The sequence below is a fragment of the Heterodontus francisci genome, unplaced genomic scaffold, assembly GCF_036365525.1.
Source record: "Heterodontus francisci isolate sHetFra1 unplaced genomic scaffold, sHetFra1.hap1 HAP1_SCAFFOLD_89, whole genome shotgun sequence".
Lineage (NCBI taxonomy): Eukaryota > Metazoa > Chordata > Chondrichthyes > Heterodontiformes > Heterodontidae > Heterodontus > Heterodontus francisci.
The window spans coordinates 6,081,475-6,094,889 of record NW_027140677.1 but is presented as its reverse complement, the minus strand read 5'-3'; positions in this window follow the sequence as shown (position 1 = coordinate 6,094,889).

The window sequence follows — 13,415 nt, the reverse complement described above, 5'->3', positions numbered from 1 at the left end:
AGACTGTTATACGAAAAGGAAGAATGTGCAGGGTTATGGGGACAAGGCTGGGAATGGAAGTGAGAGAATAGCATCTCGGAAAACCAGTGCAGACATGATGGGAAGAATGGCCTCGTTCTGCACTGTACCCATTCTGAGACAGGCAGAGAAAGAGAGACAGAGAGAGGCCGAGAGAGAGGCAGAGAGAGAGAGAGTGTGTGAGAGAGACAGAGAAACAGAGACAGAATGGGAGAGACAGAGGGAAGGAGACGCTACGGCAAATAGAGAGAAGAAACAGAGAGAGGGAGAGACAGAAAGACCGAGGGAGACAGAGGGACAGAGAAATAGAGAGAGAGAGAATGACAGAGAGGGAGATAGAGAAGGAGAGCTAGTGGGAGGGGTGGAAGTTGTGAGAGAGAAAGATACATTGTTATGGATTGAGACTGAATAGGAGGGAGAGCGAGAGGGAGAGAAAGTGACAGAGAGAGGGAGAAAGAGACACAGAGACAGACAGAGAGAAGGAGAGGCAGAGAAAGGGAGAGAGAGAAACTCACTGTGGAGTTTGACGAATAACAGACCAACTCAGTGACTCTCCCAATGGAGATATTACAATGACAGACCCATACAGTGACCCTCCCTGGAGATACTATAATAACAGACCCACTCAGTGACTCTCCCTGTGGAGATACAATAATAACAGACCCACTCAGTGACTCTCCCTGTGCAGAAACTCGAATAACAGACCCCGTCAGTGACTCTCCCTGTGGTGATACTATATCAGGACACCCACTCAGTGACTGATACCGCAGTGATATTATAACAACAGACCTACTCAGTGACTCTCCCTGTGGAGACATGATAATCACAGACCCCGTCAGTGACTCTCCCTGTGGAGATAATATTATAACAGACCTACTCAGTCACTCTCAATGTGGAATTACTTTCATAACAGACCCACTCAGTGACCTTTCCCTGCGGAAATACTATAAGAGCAGACCCACTCAGAGACTCTCCCAGTGGAGATACGAGAATAACAGACCCAGTCAGGTACTCTCCCTGTGGAGATACTATAACAGCTGACCAACTCAGTGACTCTCCCAGTGGAGATACTATAATAACAGATCCACTCAGTGACTCGACCAATGGAAATACTAGAACAACAGACCCACTCAGTGACTCTCCCTGAGGAGATATTATAATAACAGTCCCACTCAGTGACTCTCCCAGTGGAGATACGATAATAACAGACCAACTCAGTAACTCTCCCTGCGGAGTTATTGCAAAAACTGACCCACTCAGTGACTCTCCCTGTGGAGATACGACAAGAAAAGACCCACTCAGTGACTCTCCCTGTGGAGATACTAAAACAACAGACCCACTCAGTGACTCTCCCTGCGGAGACACAATAATAACAGACCCACTCGGTGACTCTCCCTGTGGAGATACTATAACAACAGACCCACTCGGTGACTCTACCTGCGGAGACACAATAATAACAGACCCACTCAGTGACTCTCCCTGCGGAGACACAATAATAACAGACCCACTCAGTGACTCTCCCTGTGGAGATACTATAGCAACAGACCCACTCAGTGACTCTCCCTGCGGAGACACAATAATAACAGACCCACTCAGTGACTCTCCCTGTGGAGATACTAAAACAACAGACCTACTCAATGACTCTCCCTGTGGAGATACTAAAGCAACAGACCCAGTCAGTGACTCTCCCTGTGGAGATACTAGAACAACAGACCCACTCAGTGACTCTCCCTGCGGAGACACAATAATAACAGACCCACTCAATGACTCTTCCTGTGGAGATACTATAATAACAGACCCACTCAGTGACTCTCCCTGTGGAGATACTAAAACAACAGACCCACTCAGTGACTCTCTCAGTGGAGATATAATAATAACAGGCCCACTCAGTGACTCTCCCTGCGGAGATACTAGAACAACAGGCCCACTCAGTGACTCTCCCTGCGGCGATACTAAAACAACAGACCCACTCAGTGACTCTCCCTGCGGAGATACTAGAACAACAGGCCCACTCAGTGACTCTCCCTGCGGCGATACTAAAACAACAGACCCACTCAGTGACTCTCCCGGTGGAGATACGATAATAACAGACCAAGTCAGGTACTCTCCCTGTGGAGATACTACAACAGCAGACCCACTCAGTAACTCTTCCTGCGGAGATACTATAATAACAGACCCTCTCAGTAACTCTCCATGAGGAGATATTATAAAAACAGTCCCACTCAGTGACTGTCTCTGTGGAGATACGATAATAACATACCAACTCAGTAACTCTCCCTGTGGTGTTAATGCAAAAACAGACCCACTCAGTGACTCTCCCTGTGGATATACTACAACAAAAGACACACTCAGAGACTCTCCCTGTGGAGATACTAAAACAACAGACCCACTCAGTGACTCACCCTGCGGAGACACAATAACAACAGACCCACTCATTGACTCTCCCTGTGGAGAAACTAAAACAACAGACCCACTCAGTGACTCTCACTGTGGAGATACTAAAACAACAGACCCACTCAGTGACACTCCCTGTGGAGATACTATAATAACAGACCCAATCAGTGACTCTCCCTGCGGAAACACAATAATAACAGACCGACTCAGTGACTCTCCCTGTGGAGTTACTAAAACTACAGACCCGCTCAGTGACTCTCCCTGTGGAGATACTACAACAACAGAACCACTCAGTGACTCTCCCTGCGGAGACACAATAATAACAGACCCACTCAGTGACTCTCCCTGTGGAGATACTAAAACAACAGACCCACTCAGTGACTCTCTCAGTGGAGATACTATAATAACAGACCCACTCAGTGACTCTCCCTGCGGAGACATAATGATAACAGACCCACTCAGTGACTCTCCCTGTGGAGATACTAGAACAACAGACCCACTCAGTGACTCTCCCTGCGGAGATACAATAATAACAGACCCACTCAATGACTCTTGCTGTGGAGATACCATAATAACAGACCCACTCAGTGACTCTCCCTGTGGAGATACTAAAACAACAGACCCACTCAGTGACTCTCTCAGTGGAGATACTATAATAACAGACCCACTCAGTGACTCTCCCTGCGGAGACATAATAATAACAGACCCACTCAGTGACTCTCCCTGCGGAGACACAATAATAACAGACCCACTCAGTGACTCTCCCTGCGGAGACACAATAATAACAGACCCACTCAGTGACTCTCCCTGCGGAGATACTATAACAACAGGCCCACTCAGTGACTCTCCCTGCGGAGATACTATAACAACAGGCCCACTGAGTGACTCTCCCTGGGGCGATACTATAACAGCAGACCCACTCAGTGACTCTTCCTGTGGAGATACTATACTAACAGACCCTCTCAGTAACTCTCCATGAGGAGATATTATAAAAACAGTCCCACTCAGTGACTGTCTCTGTGGAGATACGATAATAACATACCAACTCAGTAACTCTCCCTGTGGTGTTATTGCAAAAACAGACCCACTCAGTGACTCTCCCTGTGGAGATACTACAACAAAAGACCCACTCAGTGACTCTCCCTGTGGAGAAACTAAAACAACAGACCCACTCAGTGACTCTCTCTGTGGAGATACTAAAACAACAGACCCACTCAGTGACTCTCCCTGTGGAGATACTATAATAACAGACCCACTCAGTGACTCTCCCTGCGGAGACACAATAATAACAGACCGACTCAGTGACTCTCCATGTGGAGATACTAAAACAACAGACCCGCTCAGTGACTCTCCCTGTGGAGATACTACAACAACAGAACCACTCAGTGACTCTCCCTGCGGAGACACAATAATAACAGACCCACTCAGTGACTCTCCCTGTGGAGATACTGTAATAACAGACCCACTCAGTGACTCTCCCTCTGGGGTTAGTATAATAACAGACTCTCTCAGTGACTCTCCCTGTGGAGTTACTATAATAACAGACCAACTCAGTGACTCTCCCTGTGGAGATACTGTAATAACAGACCCACTCAGTGACTCTCCCTGTGGAGATACTATAATAACAGACCCACACAGTGACTCTCCCTGTGGAGATACTATAATAACAGACCCACTCAGTGTCTCTCCCTGTGGAGACACAATAATAACAGACCCACTCAGTGACTCTCCCTGTGGAGATACTAAAACAACAGACCTACTCAATGACTCTCCCTGTGGAGATACTAAAGCAACAGACCCAGTCAGTGACTCTCCCTGTGGAGATACTAGAACAACAGACCCACTCAGTGACTCTCCCTGCGGAGACACAATAATAACAGACCCACTCAATGACTCTTCCTGTGGAGATACTATAATAACAGACCCACTCAGTGACTCTCCCTGTGGAGATACTAAAACAACAGACCCACTCAGTGACTCTCTCAGTGGAGATATAATAATAACAGGCCCACTCAGTGACTCTCCCTGCGGAGATACTAGAACAACAGGCCCACTCAGTGACTCTCCCTGCGGCGATACTAAAACAACAGACCCACTCAGTGACTCTCCCTGCGGAGATACTAGAACAACAGGCCCACTCAGTGACTCTCCCTGCGGCGATACTAAAACAACAGACCCACTCAGTGACTCTCCCGGTGGAGATACGATAATAACAGACCAAGTCAGGTACTCTCCCTGTGGAGATACTACAACAGCAGACCCACTCAGTAACTCTTCCTGTGGAGATACTATAATAACAGACCCTCTCAGTAACTCTCCATGAGGAGATATTATAAAAACAGTCCCACTCAGTGACTGTCTCTGTGGAGATACGATAATAACATACCAACTCAGTAACTCTCCCTGTGGTGTTAATGCAAAAACAGACCCACTCAGTGACTCTCCCTGTGGATATACTACAACAAAAGACACACTCAGAGACTCTCCCTGTGGAGATACTAAAACAACAGACCCACTCAGTGACTCACCCTGCGGAGACACAATAACAACAGACCCACTCATTGACTCTCCCTGTGGAGAAACTAAAACAACAGACCCACTCAGTGACTCTCACTGTGGAGATACTAAAACAACAGACCCACTCAGTGACACTCCCTGTGGAGATACTATAATAACAGACCCACTCAGTGACTCTCCCTGCGGAAACACAATAATAACAGACCGACTCAGTGACTCTCCCTGTGGAGTTACTAAAACTACAGACCCGCTCAGTGACTCTCCCTGTGGAGATACTACAACAACAGAACCACTCAGTGACTCTCCCTGCGGAGACACAATAATAACAGACCCACTCAGTGACTCTCCCTGTGGAGATACTAAAACAACAGACCCACTCAGTGACTCTCTCAGTGGAGATACTATAATAACAGACCCACTCAGTGACTCTCCCTGCGGAGACATAATGATAACAGACCCACTCAGTGACTCTCCCTGTGGAGATACTAGAACAACAGACCCACTCAGTGACTCTCCCTGCGGAGATACAATAATAACAGACCCACTCAATGACTCTTGCTGTGGAGATACCATAATAACAGACCCACTCAGTGACTCTCCCTGTGGAGATACTAAAACAACAGACCCACTCAGTGACTCTCTCAGTGGAGATACTATAATAACAGACCCACTCAGTGACTCTCCCTGCGGAGACATAATAATAACAGACCCACTCAGTGACTCTCCCTGCGGAGACACAATAATAACAGACCCACTCAGTGACTCTCCCTGCGGAGACACAATAATAACAGACCCACTCAGTGACTCTCCCTGCGGAGATACTATAACAACAGGCCCACTCAGTGACTCTCCCTGCGGAGATACTATAACAACAGGCCCACTGAGTAACTCTCCCTGGGGCGATACTATAACAGCAGACCCACTCAGTGACTCTTCCTGTGGAGATACTATACTAACAGACCCTCTCAGTAACTCTCCATGAGGAGATATTATAAAAAAAGTCCCACTCAGTGACTGTCTCTGTGGAGATACGATAATAACATACCAACTCAGTAACTCTCCCTGTGGTGTTATTGCAAAAACAGACCCACTCAGTGACTCTCCCTGTGGAGATACTACAACAAAAGACCCACTCAGTGACTCTCCCTGTGGAGAAACTAAAACAACAGACCCACTCAGTGACTCTCTCTGTGGAGATACTAAAACAACAGACCCACTCAGTGACTCTCCCTGTGGAGATACTATAATAACAGACCCACTCAGTGACTCTCCCTGCGGAGACACAATAATAACAGACCGACTCAGTGACTCTCCATGTGGAGATACTAAAACAACAGACCCGCTCAGTGACTCTCCCTGTGGAGATACTACAACAACAGAACCACTCAGTGACTCTCCCTGCGGAGACACAATAATAACAGACCCACTCAGTGACTCTCCCTGTGGAGATACTGTAATAACAGACCCACTCAGTGACTCTCCCTCTGGGGTTAGTATAATAACAGACTCTCTCAGTGACTCTCCCTGTGGAGTTACTATAATAACAGACCAACTCAGTGACTCTCCCTGTGGAGATACTGTAATAACAGACCCACTCAGTGACTCTCCCTGTGGAGATACTATAATAACAGACCCACACAGTGACTCTCCCTGTGGAGATACTATAATAACAGACCCACTCAGTGTCTCTCCCTGTGGAGTTACTATAATAACAGACCCACTCAGTGACTCTTCCTGTGGAGATACGATAATAACAGACCGACTCAGTGACTCTCCCTTTGGAGATACTATAATAACAGACCCACTCAGTGATTCTCTCTGTGGAGATACTATGATAACAGACCCACTCAGTGACTCTCCCGGTGGAGAAACTCGAATAACAGACCCACTCAGTGATTCTCTCTGTGGAGATACTATAATAACAGACCCCGTCAGTGACTCTCCCTATGGAGATACTCTATCAGGACACCCACTCAGTGGCTGATACCGCAGTGATATTCTGACAACAGACCCACTCAGTGACTCTCCCTGTGGAGACATGATAATAACAGACCCCGTCAGTGACTCTCCCTGTGGAGATAATATTATAACAGATCTACTCAGTCACTCTCATTGTGGACTTTCTTTCATAACAGCAGACCCACTCAGTGACCTTTCCCTGCGAAACACTATAACAGCAGACCCACTCAGTGACTCTCCCGGTGGAGATACTATAATAACAGACCCACTCAGTGACTCTCCCTGTGGAGATACCAGAATAACAGACCCACTCAGTGACTCCCTGCGGATATACTGTAATAACAGACACACGCATTGACTCTCCCTGTGCTGATACAACAATAACAGACCCACTCAGTGACACTCTCTGTGGAGATACTGTAATAACAGACCCACTCAGTGACTCTCCCAGTGGAGATACCAGAATAACAGACCCACTCAGTGACTCCCTGCGGATATACTGTAATAACAGACACACGCATTGACTCTCCCTGTGCTGATACTATAATAACAGACCCACTCAGTGACACTCCCTGTGGAGACATGATAATAACAGACCCCGTCAGTGACTCTCCCTGTGGAGATGATATTATAACAGACCTACTCAGTCACTCTCATTGTGGACTTACTTTCATAACAGACCCACTCAGTGACTCTCCCTGCGGAGATACGATAATAACAGACCCACTCAGTGACACTCCCTGTGGAGATACCATAATAACAGACCCATTCAGTGACTCTCCCTGAGGTGATACTAAAACAACAGACCAACTCAGTGACTCTCCCTGTGGAGATACGATAACCACAGACCCACTCAGTGACTCTCCCTGCGGAGACACAATAATAACAGACCCACTCAGTGACTCTCCCTGTGGAGATACTATAATAACAGACCCACTCAGTGACACTCCCTGCGGAGATACTAAAATAACAGACCCATTCAGTGACTCTCCCTGTGGTGATACTAAAACAACAGACCAACTCAGTGACTCTCCCTGTGGAGATACTATAACAACAGACCCACTCAGTGACTCTCCCTGCGGAGACACAATAATAACAGACCCACTCAGTGACTCTCCCTGTGGAGATACTACAATAACAGACCCACTCAGTGACTCTCCCTGTGGAGAAACTCGAATAACAGACTACACTCAGTGACTCTCCCTGTGGAGATACTCTATCAGGACTCCCACTCAGTGACTGATACCGCAGTGATATTATTAAAACAGACCCACACAGTGACTCTCCCTGTGGAGACATGATAATAACAGACCCCGTCAGTGACTCTCCCTGTGGAGATGATATTATAACAGACCTACTCAGTCACTCTCATTGTGGACTTACTTTCATAACAGACCCACTCAGTTACTCTCCCGGTGGAGATACGAGAATAACAGTCCCAGTCAGGTACTCTCCCTGTGGAGATACTATAACAACAGACCAACTCAGTGACTCTCCCTGTGGAGATACTATAACAACAGACCCACTCAGTGACTCTCCCTGCGGAGATACTATAACAGCAGACCCACTCAGTGACTCTCCCGGTGGAGATACAAGAATAACAGACCCACTCAGTAACTCTCCCAGTGGAGATACTATAACAGCAGACCCGCTCAGTGACTCTGCCGGTGGAGGTACGAGAATAACAGACCCACTCAGTGACTCTCCCAGTGGAGATACTATAACAGCAGACCCACTCAGTGACTCTCCCGGTGGAGATACGTGAATAACAGACCCACTCAGTGACTCTCCCTGTGGAGATACCAAAATAACAGACCCACTCAGCGACTGCCTGCGGATATACTGTAATAACAGACACACGCATTGACTCTCCCTGTGCTGATACTATAATAACAGACCCACTCAGTGACACTCTCTGTGGAGATACTGTAAGAACAGACCCACTCAGTGACTCCCCCAGTGAAGATACCAGAATAACAGACCCACTCAGTGACTCCCTGCGGATATACTGTAATAACAGACACACGCATTGACTCTCCCTGTGCTGATACTATAATAACAGACCCACTCAGTGACACTCTCTGTGGAGACATGATAATAACAGACCCCGTCAGTGACTCTCCCTGTGGAGATGATATTATAGCAGACCTACTTAGTCACTCTCATTGTGCACTTACTTTCATAACAGACCCACTCAGCGACTCTCCCTGCGGAGATACGATAATAACAGACCCACTCAGTGACACTCCCTGTGGAGATACCATAATAACAGACCCACTCAATGACTCTCCCTGTGGTGATACTAAAACAACAGACCAACTCAGTGACTCTCCCTGTGGAGATACTGTAACAACAGACCCACTCAGTGACTCTCCCTGCAGAGACACAATAATAACAGACCCACTCAATGACTCTCCCTGTGGAGATACTATAATAACAGACCCACTCAGTGACATTCCCTGTGGAGATACTATAATAACAGACCCATTCAGTGACTCTCCCTGTGGTGATACTAAAACAACAGACCAACTCAGTGACTCTCCCTGTGGAGATACTATAACAACAGACCACTCAGTGACACTCCCTGCGGAGACATAATAATAACAGACCCACTCAGTGACTCTCCCTGTGGAGATACTATAATAACAGACCGACTCAGTGACTCTCCCTGTGGAGATACTATAACTACAGACCCACTCAGTGATTCTCTCTGTGGAGATACTATAATAACAGACCAACTCAGTGACTCTCCCTGTGGAGAAACTCGAATAACAGACCCACTCAGTGACTCTCCCTGTGGAGATACTCTATCAGGACACCCACTCAGTGACTGATACCGCAGTGATATTATTAAAACAGACCCACTCAGTGACTCTCCCTGTGGAGACATGATAATAACAGACCCCGTCAGTGACTCTCCTTGTGGAGATGATATTATAACAGACCTACTCAGTCACTCTCATTGTGGACTTACTTTCATAACAGACCCACTCAGTGACTCTCCCGGTGGAGATACGAGAATAACAGACCCAGTCAGGTACTCTCCCTGTGGAGATACTATAACAGCAGACCAACTCAGTGACTCTCCCGGTGGAGATACGAGAATAACAGACCAACTCAGTGACTCTCCCTGTGGAGATACTATAACAACAGACCCACTCAGTGACTCTCCCTGCGGAGATACTATAAAAGCAGACCCACTCAGTGACTCTCCCGGTGGAAATACAAGAATAACAGACCCACTCAGTGACTCTCCCAGTGGAGATACTATAACAGCAGACCCGCTCAGTGACTCTGCCGGTGGAGATACGAGAATAACAGACCCACTCAGTGACTCTCCCAGTGGAGATACTATAACAGCAGAACCACTCAGTGACTCTACCGGTGGAGATACGTGAATAACAGACCCACTCAGTGACTCTCCCTGTGGAGATACCAGAATAACAGACCCACTCAGTGACTCCCTGCGGATATACTGTAATAACAGACACACTCAGTGACCTTTCCCTGCGAAATACTACAACAGCAGACCCACTCAGTGACTCTCCCTGTGGAGATACGAGAATAACAGACCCAGTCAGGTACTCTCCCTGCGGAGATACTATAACAGCAGACCAACTCAGTGACTCTCCCAGTGGAGATACGATCATAATAATGCCACTCAGTGACTCTCCCTGTGGAGATACGATAATAAGAGACCCACTCAGTGACTCTCCCTGTGGTGATACTAAAACAACAGACCCAATCAGTGACTCTCCCTGTGGAGATTCTATAACAACAGACCCACTCAGTGTCTCTCCCTGCTGAGACACAATAATAACAGACCCACTCAGTGACTCTCCCTGTGGAGATACTAAAACAACAGACAGACTCAATGACTCTCCCTGTGGAGAGACTACAACAACAGAATCACTCAGTGACTCTCCCTGCGGAGACACAATAATAACAGACCCAGTCAGTGACTCTCCCTGTGGAGATACTAAACCAACAGACCCACTCAGTGACTCTCCCTCTGGAGTTAGTATAATAACAGACTCTCTCAGTGACTCTCCCTGTGCAGTTACTATAATAACAGAACAACTCAGTGACTCTCCCTGTGGAGATACTATAATAACAGACCGACTCAGTGACTCTCCCTGTGGAGATACTATAATAACAGACCCACTCAGTGATTCTCTCTGTGGAGATACGATAATAACAGACCAACTCAGTGACTCTCCCGGTGGAGATACGAGAATAACAGACCAACTCAGTGACTCTCCCGGTGGAGATACAAGAATAACAGACCCACTCAGTGACTCTCCCAGTGGAGATACTATAACAGCAGACCCGCTCAGTGACTCTGCCAGTGGAGGTACGAGAATAACAGACGCACTCAGTGACTCTCCCAGTGGAGATACTATAACAGCAGACCCACTCAGTGACTCTCCCGGTGGAGATACGTGAATAACAGACCCACTCAGTGACTCTCCCTGTGGAGATACCAGAATAACAGACCCACTCAGCGACTCCCTGCGGATATACTGTAATAACAGACACACGCATTGACTCTCCCTGTGCTGATACTATAATAACAGACCCACTCAGTGACACTCTCTGTGGAGATACTGTAATAACAGACCCACTCAGTGACTCCCCCAGTGAAGATACCAGAATAACAGACCCACTCAGTGACTCCCTGCGGATATACTGTAATAACAGACACACGCATTGACTCTCCCTGTGCTGATACTATAACAACAGACCCACTCAGTGACACTCTCAGTGGAGACATGATAATAACAGACCCCGTCAGTGACTCTCCCTGTGGAGATGATAATATAACAGACCTACTCAGTCACTCTCATTGTGCACTTACTTTCATAACAGACCCACTCAGCGACTCTCCCTGCGGAGATACGATAATAACAGACCCACTCAGTGACACTCCCTGTGGAGATACCATAATAACAGACCCATTCAGTGACTGTCCCTGTGGTGATACTAAAACAACAGACCCACTCAGTGACTCTCCCTGCGGAGACACAATAATAACAGACCCACTCAGTGACTCTCCCTGTGGAGATACTATAATAACATACCGACTCAGTGACTCTCCCTGTGGAGATACTATAACTACAGACCCACTCAGTGATTCTCTCTGTGGAGATACTATAATAACAGACCCACTCAGTGACTCTCCCTGTGGAGATACCAGAATAACAGACCCACTCAGTGACTCCCTGCGGATATACTGTAATAACAGACACACTCAGTGACCTTTCCCTGCGAAATACTACAACAGCAGACCCACTCAGTTACTCTCCCTGTGGAGATACGAGAATAACAGACCCAGTCAGGTACTCTCCCTGCGGAGATACTATAACAGCAGACCAACTCAGTGACTCTCCCAGTGGAGATACTATCATAATAATGCCACTCAGTGACTCTCCCTGTGGAGATACGATAATAAGAGACCCACTCAGTGACTCTCCCTGTGGTGATGCTAAAACAACAGACCCACTCAGTGACTCTCCCTGTGGAGATTCTATAACAACAGACCCACTCAGTGTCTCTCCCTGCGGAGACACAATAATAACAGACCCACTCAGTGACTCTCCCTGTGGAGATACTAAAACAACAGACCCACTCAGTGACTCTCCCTCTGGAGTTAGTATAATAACAGACTCTCTCAGTGACTCTCCCTGTGCAGTTACTATAATAACAGACCCACTCAGTGACTCTCCCTGTGGAGATACCAGAATAACAGACCCACTCAGCGACTCCCTGCGGATATACTGTAATAACAGACACACGCATTGACTCTCCCTGTGCTGATACTATAATAACAGACCCACTCAGTGACACTCTCTGTGGAGATACTGTAATAACAGACCCACTCAGTGACTCCCCCAGTGAAGATACCAGAATAACAGACCCACTCAGTGACTCCCTGCGGATATACTGTAATAACAGACACACGCATTGACTCTCCCTGTGCTGATACTATAACAACAGACCCACTCAGTGACACTCTCAGTGGAGACATGATAATAACAGACCCCGTCAGTGACTCTCCCTGTGGAGATGATAATATAACAGACCTACTCAGTCACTCTCATTGTGCACTTACTTTCATAACAGACCCAATCAGCGACTCTCCCTGCGGAGATACGATAATAACAGACCCACTCAGTGACACTCCCTGTGGAGATACCATAATAACAGACCCATTCAGTGACTCTCCCTGTGGTGATACTAAAACAACAGACCCACTCAGTGACTCTCCCTGCGGAGACACAATAATAACAGACCCACTCAGTGACTCTCCCTGTGGAGATACCATAATAACATACCGACTCAGTGACTCTCCCTGTGGAGATACTATAACTGCAGACCCACTCAGTGATTCTCTCTGTGGAGATACTATAATAACAGACCCACTCAGTGACTCTCCCTGTGGAGATACCAGAATAACAGACCCACTCAGTGACTCCCTGCGGATATACTGTAATAACAGACACACTCAGTGACCTTTCCCTGCGAAA